Source organism: Erythranthe guttata, chromosome 7 (genome assembly GCF_056151865.1).
Source record: "Erythranthe guttata isolate IM_541 chromosome 7, IM_541, whole genome shotgun sequence".
In the NCBI taxonomy this organism is placed as follows: domain Eukaryota; kingdom Viridiplantae; phylum Streptophyta; class Magnoliopsida; order Lamiales; family Phrymaceae; genus Erythranthe; species Erythranthe guttata.
The window spans coordinates 6,474,167-6,490,011 of NC_142539.1; the positions used below are offsets into that span (position 1 = coordinate 6,474,167).

The window sequence follows — 15,845 nt, forward strand, 5'->3', positions numbered from 1 at the left end:
GCATTTTCGAAATTTCAACTTTTAGCCGTTTTTTTTTTCTTTATTTTTTTCGTCCCACTCTGTATAGTACTGCCCACGACTTTGTAACTGCATAACTTCTCCAGCCTAGAAACTTCTCCCTCCACTTCTCATTACTCATTAGTTGCTTCTTTATCGTATAAACACATATCCTTTCACCACTTCCCTGACACATAAACCTCTTTTTTCTGTAACAATGGAGAAAATGGAAAACCCAGAAGCAATCTCACGTACGGTAAGTATTTCTCCTAATATACCGATTAAATTCAATAATTGTGTTTCTTCATTGCTTTGCAGATACCTGATGAACTGGTGGAGCATTACTTTGCAACTACATCACACTATTTTCATTCCACCAACGTAAGATCCTATTTGTTTTTTTCCTTTTTTCATGTTTATTTGTTTGTTTTTACAAATTGTTTGCGTCTAATTTTTCAGTTTAGTTTTCGCAACTTTGCTATGTTAGATTAATGGGTCTGTTCATACATGCTTTATCAATTTCTGCACATTTCGAGAACTCTTCTTTTCAATTTTCGTTTCCGCCGGTCAAACAATGGAAGCTGCCATGGTTTGGATTCTCTTTACGGCTCTTCTTCCATCGCAGCATAGCATCAATACATATTATGGATGGTGCCGTCAAAGACCAATCTCTGCTTCTGGTAATTGTTTATTTGAGAATTCTTGATTACTTGGTATATTATGGATGTAATTTTATATGATTGATTCTTTGTAGTAGTCGTGCAAAAAGTTGTTTTAGTTATTGTAGATCTACTTCTGAATTTCATCTTTTGTAACTATTTATTCGAGTAAAATTGACAATTTCCACACAACTTAGTGGGTCGAGAGGTTGGTTTTGCATTCAAGCTTCATCTTATGAAATTCTTTGCTGCTCTATTTACTTGCATCTTTGCTTTAGCATTTAGTATGTTTATGTCGAAGCTTCAATAGTTCATCTTGCTGTAAGTGAAAACGGAAATAAGAGATGACTAATGGAGCCATTAGATGGTACAATGCTTCATAACTGAACTGCAATGAAATTCTGGGAACCAGTTTTCTTGACGTTATATGTAATGTATTTAAAGTTCCTCTAAAGTTTGGTCTATTGCTTGCGTCATTCCGTTGTTTTTCGAAAAAATCAATTGACGGATATGTAATAGTATGAAAAAAAAATTCTTTCTTTTCCGAAATTGTATATCTGCGAGTATGTAACAGTACAATTCTTTTCTTTGCTATTTTGTTTGGGCTTCTGTGTTTAAAGAAATGCAGTCTGTTTTTACGATTTTTTTTTTGGGAATTTCGAAGCTCTGCGAATTTTTGTTCAGTTATGTGTTAAAAAATTAAAGCTTTAGTTTTTTAAAATTGTTGTCCGTTCAAAACGTTTTCTTTTTACAAAGAAATGAAAATCTTTTTCCGATATACTTACATTGGTTTCGGTTAGTTGGCATAATCAATGTTGTTGTTTATATTGGATTCCATCAAGTTCATTGTTTTTGACTTCTTTCCTAACATTTAAATATTTAAGTTTTTGGAGAAAAGCTACTTTGCTCTTTTCTGAAAAATTCTTTAGCATAGACCTGATTCTATGCTATTCTTTTACCAGAAAAATATCTCTGCTCCTCAAAATTCTCAAAATTTTATTTGATTGTTTGCATTATTGTTTTCTTTTCCGAAAAACCTTTGGTGGGTCATTGGGACTATGCGGAAATATCTCTCTCTTCTGCGAAATTTTGTTCTTTTGTTTTTGTTAACAAAATTGCAGTTTATTCTGTAAGTCCGTCTCTTGCGCTTCACTCAAGACAATATTGTTAGCGAAGAAGAATTCTATGTTTTCCCTCATACAACAAGCAAAACAAAAATGAGGAGAACTCTGTTTTAATGTTTTTGAACAAGCGTGACATGTGTTAGCATTATTTTAAGTGCTTTATGTGGCATTTTTTTACTTTTTACTGAATTTTCTACTATCATTGGAATTACCTCGCCTAGCTTTTTAATTTGTTTCATGCATGTTTTTACCATTTATTTGTAGTCGATAAGTTGGAGATGACTGCAATATTGAAGGCTAGGGTTCAAGGAGACAAGTAATCCTCCTATTTGCTTGGGCGGAGGAGGTCAGCATCATGACATTCTTTTATATATATATATATATATATATATATATATATATATATATATATATATATATATATATATATATATATATATATATATATATATATAACTGCAATGTTAGTAATGATGTCTTATAAGATTGAATATCAAGACTTATTATTCTTTCACTTGATTATCCTGATATTTTCTTCACTTGTAGGGAGGGAAGAAAAAAACATGAATGTCTAACAAATGGGTTTTGAGATGTCGAATAGCTCTTCAGGTATACTACTCTCTTAGTACATTGGAATAGGTAACATAATTCCTTTAGGAAAAGAAAACAAGAAATTGATCTTACATGAAATTATCTGTGCAAATTTTATAGTGAATATCCATATTCTTCTCAATCTTTTTTTCGTCCTGACGTCCGCATCCCTTTTTCGTATGAAATCTTTTGCAGTGATATTCAAATTTTTTATTTTCTTTTGTTCGATCTAACCTTTAGGAAAAAAAAACATGTGTGTTAGAGTCTCTCTGTCGGATGCAATTTATGTGTGTTTGTGTTTGGTACATGTAAAGTAGTCAATGCATTGCATTAATCTTTTTACCGCATTTTATAAAAAAAATTGTATATGTTATTTTATTAGTATTTGTTATGGATTTATATATTCTGTCAATCCGAGAAAAAAATTTGAATATCACAAATTTTACTTGCTTTCTTGGATGCTTTCTTAAATAAGAGGCTACAATTTTCTTCATAAGTTCTCATCTTTTTTTTTTCCCCTTTTTCTTCTTCTCGGTTAGCTGTCTGCTACACTATTTGTGTAGAACGTTTGCTGAGATAATTAAGTTTTTTTTTTCGTTTCTCATTGTATGATACACCTTTTGTTTGTCCATCTACAATAGGTTTCGTTTTTTTTTTTTCGTTTTTAGTGTTATCTTATGTATGTCTGAGTACCTTTAAGAAGGAAAAATCAATCGAGACACTCATTAATTAGTACGTAGCGGCGAGCAAAAGCGGACTGGGGTTGCTTCTCTATTTTTTTCCATGATATTTCTTTTTCCTATCTTCATTGTCTACTACAACGCCTAATGTATTTCCAATTATTGTTAAAGTCACCAAGAAGCCACTGCCTGCACCAGTCAAGTATTTGTTTTTTCAACTCATTTTCTTCAGCATGTAAGATGAATGTTCTCAGAAATATCTCTTCTTGATATTCCATTGTTGTTTCCGCTCTCAATTTTTTTTTTTTCATTTTTCATGTACAGTTTTACCGTCTTCTGATTTGATTTGCGAGGAAAATAACAGGGGTCTCGAAGCTTGCAGTTCTCTTTCTCATCGGATTTGTTTTTGGTGACCACTAATCCATATTCTCTTCTTCAATAAGTTTTCGAAATATTAATGATATTACTGACAATGAAATTTCACAATTAAATATTTTAATATTGTGTAATATATTTCTTATTACATTTTTTGTTTAAATAGCTATTTTCTTCTCTTTTGGAATTTCAAAAACCAAACCTTAAGTTTTGCTCCAAAGTTGTTGATAAAATAATTATATGCATCAGGATTAGTGGAATATCTCTATTTTCATCATACTATATTTTGTTTTTGTTCATGTCATATAAATAAATTAAATATTTTACCCGGTTATTATTTTTTTCTTTACATAATGCTATATTTTTTAGGAGGTCTATTGTTTTCTTCTCTTTTTATATTTTTTTTCACATCATGCGATACATACATGTCGAAAAAACCACAAAATAAATGAGGTATATAATTATTTTATCAAAAGAAAAATGATATTTTTTATGTTTGTATGGTTTTGATCTTATTAAAGGTATTAATGTCATTACCTATTTATAATATATTTTTTAGTTTGGTGCTATTGAAGTCAGAACGAATTGGTATTTGAAATAACCACCCCTTTGTTAAATTTGTATTATTATTTCACATATATTTTATATATTGACACTCGGTATATAAATTTATTGTAGGATTGAAAAATATATGCTACAATAAAATAATAAAGTAATAGCAGTATAATTTGAATTTCATAAATATATATATATATATTAGTATTACTTGATAGATTTTTTTTATTACAATTTGTATTATTATTTAAATAATTACTTTCTTCCCTTTCTGAATGCGACCCCGTGCAACGCACGGGCACGGTTACTAGTATAGTTAATATGACTGTCAACCACAACAATATTACTGTTTAAACGGCCCAAAAATGTTGAGGAAAAAAAGATTAAAAAGAAAAGTCAACGCCGCCGCTGACTGGCAGAAAAAAAAGAAGTCAAGAGCGGCGATGGGCAAAATTCTAGTCAAAATTGGGTTGGGGTCAAAATTGAATAATTAGTGAAATTTAGGTTCAAATTGAGGTATTGAATTAAAGAACGAAATTGGAGCATGATAAAATGTGATGGGGGATTTTAGTCTTTTACACACCTCTGGACATTATCTGAATTATTTTGTAAAAGAGGTTTTTGTTTGGACCCATTTATGAATAAGTAGCCCATAATGGGCTTATTTATAATAAACTCATATATAAGGTTTTAGGGCAAATGACAAATAGATTCATGAGAAGAGACTTAAATACACTGTCGAGACAGAAAACAGTTTCGCAAATAAACTCATCTCCATGTCTTGTATCTAAAATACCCCTCATAATATAATTTTCATCAATTTCATTCATTGTATACTAACCTCATGAATATTGTACATTGACCCCGAATTTGAACAAATATATCACATTAATCCCATTTTCACAATTTTTTGAAAAAATATTTTTATTTTCTAAATAAAAAAAAACGGGTCAGATTCCGACGTTGAATTTTCTATTTTTTTTTTTTGAACTTTTTTTTTCTCTCTAATTTATTTTTTTAACGACAAAATTATTGTCTGAGACAGTAATTAATATTAATGTCCCAAACAATAATATTACTAATATTACTGTCTCAAACACTAATATTACTGCTCCTATTACTGTTGAAGACAGTAATATTATGGTCGGAGACGGCAAAATTGTAGGCCAACATGATAAAATTAATTAATACAGTAAAATTATTGTCCCACACAATAATATTATTGTCTCAGACTGTCTTTTACTGCAATATTATTGTTTGAGACAGTAATATTGCAGGCCAAGATATTAATGAAACTAATTTATTTATTTTTTAAGTTTTTTTTTTAAAACAATCAACGGCGGTTGACCTGCAAGGAAAAAAAAATTCAGAAAAAAAGTTTCAAAAAGAAAAAGAAAAAAAGATCATCGGTCTCCGCGGTGGCCGTCAAAATTGGAATATGGGTCAAAATTGGTAAATTGGGCTGAATTGGGATGTAGATCACGAAATTGGAGTTGAATTAGGGTTTCAAGGGATTGGGGGTAATTTTGGTATATATAAAAAGAGTTTTCCTTATTTGCAAATAAGTTTGAATGAGGTGGATTATTTGCAAGACAAAAAAGTAAGATGTTCATTTTCTGATTAAGTGTCCTTGTCATGGGCCTATTTGCCATTTGACCAAGTTTTTATTGATTTATAAATTCTTTTTATATATTTTTAATGCAAACATATTCCAAATAAATGTTGCTATCAACTATCAATTTGCAATTGATCATTAAATAGTGTAAATAATTAGGGAAGCAACAAAAATATTCAAAATTCCGTTTTTCAAATATATTTCTAACTTTTTAGAAATAGCAAAATGACCCATAAGGTGTGCGACAAGTGTCCTCGAGTGTCCGACCCGAAACATGCCTGAAACGCGCAAACGTTAAAAAGTTGATGTATCCGTGCTACATAAGTTAAAAGTCCACCAGGTAGCTTAGGTGGATAGCTTAGACTAAAACTAAACAATTTGACTGAAAGTAGATAACTTAATTGCAGAGGCTTGATTAAAAATTGACAACCAAGATTGAAAATGGACAGCTTAGTTGTAGAATTTGTATTGAAAATAGACATCTAAACCAAAAAGAATATTAAAGCCAATGATAGTAACATTTTTCAGTAACGTGGTTTGCGGAAATTAGGCGGTGTGCGGTGAGGAACTAGTAAGGACAGGCAGAAGAGTGAAGAAACGTCATTTTTTTTTAAGTGGATGTGGCTTTAAGGAAGGATGGGGTGGAGGTGTCTAGCATGTAACTAAGTTGTCCGAAAGACTTTTATCAAAACACGAAAATAATTATGGGTAATTGAGAGAAATGCTTGGTTTTTTTATTATTTAATATACGAACAAGCAATTTTTTTTCCAGAATAAACTCTATATTTGTTTTATATTGCGAAAATACTCCATATTTTTATTTGAACAAACTCATGTTAGAGAAATGATCGACTAATCTATGTCGACTAATCCTAGTGGACTGATGTTACCCCCTTACACGGAGACATCGACTATGACTCGAGTGTGACCGAGTTATAGTCGAAATGGTGCCAAGAGAATGTTGGTGCAAGACATGTTGCACATAGGCGAAACAGTGGCCTAGTGATTGGCAAGCATTGAAGTGCTTGGCCGAGAAAATCAAGGCAAGGATTTCGAGTGATTGGCAAGCATTGAGGTGCTTGGCCGAGAAAGACATGCAAGTGTAGGCAAGGCAAGCGGACTGACTAGCATGTGTGTGGGCAGCATCGAACATTGGGCGTGCACGCTCGCCGGTCGGCAGATCGGGCGGCTGATTGACTTGGGAAGTTACGGAAGGCAGTTGCGGAGCGGTTGGCACCAGCAATGACTTAAAAATTGTCCCTTTTATGTTGAAACAGTTAGCCAAGTGGCTTGTCTACGTGCCACCATATGTCCTCGGCAGCTTAGTGTGTAAACTGCATTCTACCTTGTATTTGTATGCCATTGAGTGCACAAATCCGCCCCATTCAGATATAGGGACTCATATTGCAATTTTTAGCATCTGTTGTGAGGATTCATTGTGTGCACCAAGGGTTTTCCTTGTATTATTCGTGAGTTGATTAATAAAGGTTGGGCGTTGTCCGTAAATTGCTTGTGTTGTTCGATTTCCGCTGTATACTTGTGATTGTTGTTGTTTACTTGAAACAACGATGGTGCCATACGTGTGTGAAGAATTGTTGAGTAGGCTGACTGATTTAGAGTGTAAATCAGGCCGTGCGGTGGGAATTTTTTTAATTGTAAGTTTACCCCTGTAACAGTTGGTATCAGAGCCCGGTTCTTGGGTTCTGAACGGTGTTCTTCGACATGGAAGATTCGGGTTATTCCTTTATGATGAATCCTACTCGAGCAGTGATGCTCGACATGGAAGCAATATTACAACGTCTTGAGACTCTTGTTGTGCCGCCCGTGGATCTGAGAGCAGCCCCTATTCTCTAACAACTTGTTGATGGGCAACAAGCATTCGAACGGCTATCCAAATCTATAGCCGATCTACCTGAGTTTGTGGAGACTGGGATGGCAAGTACTGCTGAAGATCTCGGGTTGCTAAGCGATACAGTTGAAGCCAAATTGAGACGTTTTTTTTATGGATTTGGCTGTAGTGAAGTGGGCGATTCGTGAGGGGACGTAGAGTGCTATTTAGAACAGATCTTCGTCTTCCAAAGTACAGGTGCCTGAACCCGCTACGTTAGGTGGTGCACGTAGCGCAAAGGAATTATAAAACTTCATGTGGGACATGGAGAACTATTTCCGGACAGCATGTGTCCGACTGAGAGAAGGTGACCATTACAAGCATGTACTTGTCGGGTGATGCGATGTTGTAGTGGCGAGCACATCTTTCCGACGATGCTAGTGCCAATCAATATGAAATTGAAACCTGAAAAGTATAAGGGGTCCGTTCGTGAGTCCGTGAAGGACTTTAGTTCCTTGATGCTTGGCAATAGGGATATGTCGGAGGAGGATAAGATTTTGAACTTCATGGCTGGTTTGCAACCTTGAGCACAATCTGAGTTGCGAAGACAAGGCATGAAGGATCTGCCCGGAGCAATTGCCACTGCAGATCGCCTTGTTGATTACAAGACGGTTGGTGCCAAGGGTGCCGAACGGAATGAATTCGGGAAGGATAAGGGCAAGGCCAAGAAGACGGATGGAAAGTTTGGCCAATATGGGAAATTCAAGGCCAAGAAGAATTTCGAGAAGCCCACTGGAACGGCAAAACCCGCGGGGCAATTGCCGGTTGACAAGGAAAACAAACGTTGTTTCTTGTGTAACGATGACCATGGAATGAGGAACTGCCCTAAACGAAGCAAACTGAATGCTTTGATGCTAGAATCGGATGGAGATGGTGATGACTCTAAGAAAGTCAACCCCATCCAGTTGTTGAGTGCCTTGGCGGTCGAGAAGGTACCTAGCAACCCAAAAGGTTTGATGTATGTCGAAACTTTGGTGAACGGTAAGAAAGTGATGGCCATGGTGGATTCGGGTGCAACACACAACTTTGAGGCCGTTCAAGAGATTGAAAAGCTAGATCTAAATCTCTCACAACATGCAAGTAGAATTAAGGTCGTGAATTCAGAAGCCAAGCCGGTGAGGGGTGTGGCCAGTGTAGAGTTGTGCATTAGTCTTTGGCGTGGGCAGTGTTCGTTTACTGCCGCACCACTAGACGATTTTGATGTGAATATGGGGCAAGAATTCTTGTTGTCAGCCCGTGTTGGTGTCATACCTTTCTTTAGTGGATTGTTATTCGAGGATGTGATGACTGCTGAATTACCGAGAGAGTTGCCGCATCGGCGAGCTATTGACCATAAGATCGAGTTGGAACCGGGGGCCAGACCGCCAGCACAAGCACCGTACCGGATGGGTCCTTCGGAGTTGGCTAAACTTAGAAGACAACTGGACGATTTGTTGAGTGCGGGTCTCATGCAACTTTCCAAAGCTCCTTATGGGTCGCCGGTTATGTTCCAAAAGAAGCAGGACGGTTCAATAAGGATGTGTATTGACTATCGGACATTAAACAAGGTTACTATTAAAAATAAGCAAGGATGTAAAACTCCGGAATCGGGTTCGAGTCGGTTAGGCACCACCTCACGATTAATCGGCGAGGCGGTGATTAATCGAAGATAAATTAGAAATAAATTTATTTTTAGATTTCGTGTAATATATTATTTGTAAATACTCTAAGCATATACAAAAAAATATTTAAATATTTTATCCCCTTATTTATATATCTTAATCACATAACAAAAACTTAATAGTAAATATTAGTAAGTTAATAACTAGTAAGATCGTAATACTAAAGATTCTTACAAAATAGATACAAAACAAAATGCAAACATTCAAAATTATGCTTAAGCATTGCAAAAAACTTATGTGCATTGGATCACTACTTAAACTTCTAATTCTTCTTCTCCATATATTTCCTACACTTGTACACCATCGGGTTCAAATTCGAACTCATCTTCCTCAACATCATCATCCGTTTCTTATTCATCCAAGATAAATTCTTCATCATGTAGTTCTCTTATTTCATCCACGTCATCGTCATCTTCACCACCACCGGCTATCCATCATTGCGCCATACTCGCTTCATTAGCTAGAAGTGAATCTCTTGTCTTATCATCCTTCATTTTTTTTTTCTTTTTGTTGAGTATCTTTGAATTGAATTGGACGTAGACGAAATTGTTCAACCTCGTTATATCTAGTTTATTCATTTTCTTTGTATGCAACTACCATGAAAAAATATATTATACTTAAATTTGATTTGTTAAAAAATATAGCGAATGACATTAGTAGTTTACTTACCCCTTCAAAAGTGCTCCAATTTCTTTCACAACCGGATGAACTAGTAGTCAATGCAAGAATCCTCATAGCCATTTTGTGTAAGTTGGAAGCATGATTACAAACAGTAGACCACCAATCCACTATTAAAAGAATATTTAATCAATAATCATTGACTATAATCGTTGATTAATTAAATATTAAATAATTAAAGTAGTCATACCCGGATCAAAATCATCATTGTTGATGCATATTTCTTTGTTCAAAATGCGTAAGATCTTCCAAATGATGCTTATTTCTTCTTGTACATAGGCAATTCTTTGTTCAAAATAGTTTGATGTGTTGCAAAATGTTTCGGATAAAACCTTTCAATGCAATCAAATAACTCATCCATGATAGATCCTTGAAGTTGTATGTTTGAGTCTTGCTAAAAATAATAAGGATTCAAAAAGTAGGCGGCCAAGTGAAGTGAACTATCAAGTCGACCTTTTGCCTTTCGTTCGACAATATTCAAGATAGGCTTGGAAGAACTTTCATTATTATTGAATACCTCCTTGATTTCTTTTTTTGCCTTTTCAAGTTCTCCATAAAGAAAATCCATAGATGGCTTCCGATCACCATCGACAAGCCGAAGCACCCTCACTAGTGGAGTAAACGCTTTTAAGCATTGTATCACCCCATTCCACCACGATAAATCCGACACTATGGCGTACACCGCTTTTCCTTTAACGGTTTTTGAGTGTTTGCATTTTTCCCACTTACTATTGTTGAACATTGTACGCAAATTGTCTTTCTTCTCCATCAAACTTTGGAAGTCAAGGAAAGAAGTAGCAAACATTGTAACTCCGGGTCTCACTAAATCTCTTTTTTTAGTAAAATACCTCATCAATGCAAGCAAGCTATGATTTGCATATAGAAATATAGTGAGCGTCTTTGCTTTTTCAATCACACTCTTGAATTTGGAAAGCTTTCCAATTCCTTAGAGCATTAGATTAATGTATGAGTAGCACATGAACAAAACAAAGATGGTCTTTTCTCTAATAGCTTCATGGCCGCATTCATATTGTTGGAAGCATTGTCCGTTACAACTTAAATTACTTTCTCTTCCCCAACATCTTCAATCCATTTGTCTACATATTAAAAAATATAGGCTCTGGTGTGTGCATCACTAGAAGCTTATTTCGAAGAAATGAAAGTAGTATCAGATCTACAATTAACACACAAATTCATGATGCTTCTTCTTTTTCGATCGGCCCAAGCATACGTCATAATTGAACACCCTGTAAAAGTCCATTATTCTTCGTGTTTCTTTAGTGATGTTTTAGTTAATTCAACTTATTTTTTCAACAATGGCCCTCGAAGTTGATATGGACTTGGAGGTATATATCTTGGACCAAATTGCCCGACCTTCTCGACAAATCTTCGGAAACTATCATTATCTATGACATTGAAAGCAATGCCGGCCTCGTACACCCATCTTGCGATGTATTCATCCACTTTTTGTTTTCTTTCTTTGGAAAGTGCTTCATTGATGTTTTGTTATCTTGCATTCATCTTTGAGTCAAGATTTATCGTCTTTACAAACTTATGAATAGAGCCAAGCGTGTGCGAGCTTTTCTGTTTCCACTCTCTAAAATTGAAACTTCTTCTTCATCGTCCCCCGCAATATTCACTTCTTCTCTTCCTTCACTTTCTTGATTCTTTTTCGCTTTACTCTTAGATTGATCTCAATAAAAGTTTTACAATCAAGCCTAGCTTCTTCGGTCACACGTGGACAAGCCTTCACTTGTCATGTCAATCCCTCAATATGATACTTGAATCTACTAATCCCTCCTCTCCCTATCTTTCCACAAAAGTTACATTTAGTTTTGTCGCTATTTCCACCGTCCACAAGATGCCCATATTTCCATCCTACATCGTCTGAGTTGGGACGCAATATGAAACCAATCGATTCAATATTGTTATTCGAAGCAAGTGAACCGTCAATGGATTCGTTATTCATCTTCCCTAAAAAATCAATTAAAAATAAAATTTAATTAACATAAAAAAAAAAAAAATAGAATGACTGTAATTCTGTCATACCCCACTTCCAAACATTGCAAATTAAAAATAAAAAAAAAAGTGGGTGCAAATGGTCCACAACCAACTCACTATGCAACTTAATCAACAACAAAAAAAGGCCAAAAGAATGCCAAACATTTGGAGATTAAAATTGAAAAACTTATGGGTGTATTGTAATTTCTAACTAGAACAATGATGGCATCCGCAATCCAAATATTTCAAAACTTACATGTGCCGTCGATGTGTGGAGGAGAGTTGTCACCGTAGCCGCCATCAATTCGTGGAGCGCCATCGCCGGTTTGGGGTGAATGATTTTTTTTTTTAACTTTTTCTGTCTTCTTTTCTTATGGGCAGAACATAGGGAAGAGGGAATGAACTATGGAGAATTGAATGGAATACCATTTTAATTTTTAACAAAAATCCGTAAACTAATTTATATTAAAAAAATATTGAAAACCGATTTTCCTCGATTTTTGTCCAATTTTTTCCTTATAAGTTTGATCCGTCTCCAAGGTTTGACTGCCTCGGACCGCCATGGACCGCCTCGGAATGCTCGTACCGCCTCGCAGAACAAAACCCGATTTTTTAAACCTTTACACTAAAATCGTAAAGGTTTTGGACAGCCTCTGCCTCGAAGATCGATTCATCGGTCGCCTCAGCCGTTTTTTAGAACACTGAAAATAAGTACCCTATTCCTAATGCGCTGGATCTTTTCGAAAAGTTGGCAAGGGCACGGTACTACACAAATATTGATCTTCCGGCTGGATATTGGCAAGTTTGTGTGGCACCGGGTGATGAGTCAAAGACAACTTGTGTGACGAGATATGGATCTTACGAGTTCTTGGTTAAGCCTTTCGGCTTGACCAATGCTCCTGCAACTTTTTGCAACCTTATAAATTATGTATTGTACGAGTTTCTTGATCGTTTTGTGCTGGTATATCTTGATGATACCGTGGTGTATGCTGAATCGTTGGGTGAGCATGTTGAGCATATGCGGACATTATTCTTGAAGCTGAGGGAATACAAGTTGTATGCTAAGAAAGAGAGGTGTGATTTCTATCGGGAATAAATCTCATTCCTTGGTCACATTATTAACCAAGGAAAGATCAAGATGGATATGAAGAAAGTATGGGCAGTGACTGATTGGCCCGCTCCTTCGAAAGTGGCTGAGTTGTGTTCGTTTTTTGGTTTGGCAAACTACTATCGACGGTTTATCAAAGGTTACTCAAAGATCGTGAATCCTTTGACGGATCTTTTGAAGAAAGATCAGAAGTGGGAATGGACTTCGGATTGTGAGGGTTCGTTTGAAAAATTGAAGACTGCAATCTCTTCAGAACCAGTACTGAAGTTACCAGAGTCCGACAAGCCGTTTGAGTTGCAAACGGATGCTTCTGACCGTGCTATTGGGGATGTGTTGGTGCAAGACAAACATCATGTTGCCTTAGAAAGTTGAAAGATGTTGAGATGCAGTATAGTACTCATGAGAAGGAAATGACGACATTGGTGCATTGTTTGGATTCGTGGAAGCATTAATTGTTGGGTACGAAGTTTGTGGTTTTCACCGACAATGTGGCAAACACATACTTCAAGACACAAAAGAAATTATCCCCGAAAAAAGCAAGATGGCAAGAATTCTTGGGTAAATTCAATTTCAAGTGGGTACATCGATCGTGAAAGCATAACGACGTAATGCATTGAGTAGGAAAGTTCTTGAATCCTACGTTCGTGCCTTGGCTCATTTGGAGTCTGGTTTTCTTGAAAGGGTTCGAGAAGTAGCCAGGACTGATTTGGTCTACTAAAAGATGGCTGAACAAGTACGGGTTGGACAGATTCGAAAATATTGGCTAGAAGATGGGCTGTTGTTTGCTATGTGTGGCCGTGCTTATGTGCCGAGCAGCCCTCTTAGACGCGAATTGTTGCGGGAAACACATGATCCGACGTGGGCCGGACATCCGGGAATTGACAGAATGTTGGCCCTTCTAGCAAGATTGTACTATTGGCCAAAAATGGACTACGATGTTGAGGCATACGTGAAAACTTGTCTAGTTTTTCAACTAGACAAAACTGAGAAGAAAAAGAAGGCCGGTCTATTGCAGCCTCTGCCCATTCCGGAGAGACCTTGGCAATCGGTTGCGATGGACTTTGTATCGGGAATTCCAAAAGTGAACGGACCGTTCTGCACCTATGGAGCTTGTCCGGTCGAAGTAGCTGCTGAGTTATTTTTAAAGAATGTTGTGAAGATTTTGGTACTCCCGAAGACATTATCAGTGATCGAGATACTCGGTTTACGGGCCGTTTCTGGACAACGGTCTTCAACATTTTGGGGACTGAGTTGAATTCTCTACTTCAAATCATCCCCAGACGGATGGAGAGACGGATCGGATGAATGTCGTGTTGGAAGATTATCTTCGAAATTACGTTAGCGCTAGCCAGAAGGATTGGGTCGGTTTGCTTGATACTGCCCAATTCTGCTACAATCTTCACAAGTCATCAGCTATGAGGATGAGTTTGTTCGAGTTGGTGTAAGGGAAGTAACCAATGGCATTGCAGCGAACCGGAGGGAAGTGTCCGGCTGTATATCGTTTTGCTCGTGCTAGACAAGAATTGCTAGATGAGACAAATGACAGTTTGATGAAAGCACAAGCGAGGATGAAGAAGTATGCTGATGCACATCGACGAGACGTGGAATTTCAAATTGGTGATCAAGTGTTGCTGAAATTGACGCCTTAGATTTGGAAGAAAATCAGTTCCAAAGCAGTGCACCGAGGGTTGGTGTCAAAGTATGACGGTCCTTTTGAAGTGGTGTCAAAACTTGGCCGAGTTGCTTAACGGTTGAAGTTGCCGGACAGATTGAAAGTGCATCCTATGTTTCATGTGAGTTTTCTGAAGAAGATCAACCAAGATTTACTGGATGAAACTCGAAAGCAAACGAAGAGAGCCCCACCAGTAGTCCGAAAGGAATTTGAGAGAGAAATTTAGCAAATTCTAGACCACAAGACCCAAGGTCAGAGCAAGAGGAAACGGAGAACTGAAGTTTTAATACACTAGAAAAAATAAGAGGTGTCCGATGCTACTTGGGAAAAAGTGGTGAATCTGTGGCAGTTTGAAGATGAGTTAACGAAGTATTGGGAGAACTTGAAGCGGGTGAACAATTCGATGAAGGCGTCGAATACCGTTAGTGGGGGAGGTCTGTTACCCCCTTAAACGGAGACACGATTATGACTCGAGTGTGGTCGAGTTATACTCGAAATGGTGCCAAGAGATGTTGGCACAAGACATGTTGCACATATGCCAAATAGTGGCCAAAGTATTGGCAATCATTGAGCTGCTTGACTGAGAAAAGCAAGGCAAGGTTTTTCGAGTGATTTGCAAGCATTTAGGTGCTTGGCCGAGAAAGAATTAGCAAGTGTGGGCAAGGCAAGCGGGCTGACTAGCATGCGTGCGGGCAACATCGAACATTGGGCGCGTGCGCGCGCCGGTCGGGCAGGCCGGACGGCTGATTGACTTGGGAAGTTATGGAAGGCAGTTGCGGAGCGGTGGGCACCAGCAATGACTTAAAAACTGTCCCTTTAATGTTGAAACAATTAGCCAAGTGGCTGGCCAACGTGCCGCCATGTGTCCCTTGGCAGTTTAGTGTGTAAATTGCATTGTACCTTGTATTTGTATGCCATTGAGTGCACAAATCCGCCCCCATTCAGATAGAGGGACTCAGATTGCAATTATTAGCAGATAGAGAGACTCAGATTGCAATTATTAGCATATGTTGTGAGGATTCGTTGTGTGGACCAAGGGTTTTCCTTGTATTATTCGTGAGTTGATTCATAAATATTGGGCGTTTTCCATAACTTGCTTGTGTTATTCGATTTCCGCTGCATACTTGTGATTGTTGCTCTTTACTTGAAACAACGATGGTGCCATACGTGTGTGTGAATAAATTGTTGAGTGGGCTGACTGATTTAGAGTGTAAATCAGGCCATACGGTAGGAATTTTTTT

At 37.0% G+C, this 15,845-nt stretch overlaps 1 long non-coding RNA gene and 1 pseudogene across 2 annotated transcripts; one reads left to right on the forward strand and one right to left on the reverse strand.

Moving 5' to 3' along the window:
- Positions 1–253: 253 nt before the first annotated feature.
- On the forward strand, positions 254–3,532 carry LOC148769089 (uncharacterized). Of its 2 annotated transcripts, XR_016032010.1 has the most exons (6): positions 254–378; positions 623–677; positions 2,045–2,126; positions 2,327–2,389; positions 3,223–3,286; positions 3,376–3,532. It is a non-coding gene; the product is annotated as an uncharacterized LOC148769089 (long non-coding RNA). The 2 variants fall into 2 exon arrangements; XR_016032009.1 differs by lacking the exon at positions 254–378 and having other exon boundaries at positions 458–677.
- A 6,550-nt stretch (positions 3,533–10,082) lies between these two features.
- On the reverse strand, positions 10,083–11,326 carry LOC148769090 (uncharacterized; annotated as a pseudogene).
- Positions 11,327–15,845: the final 4,519 nt, after the last annotated feature.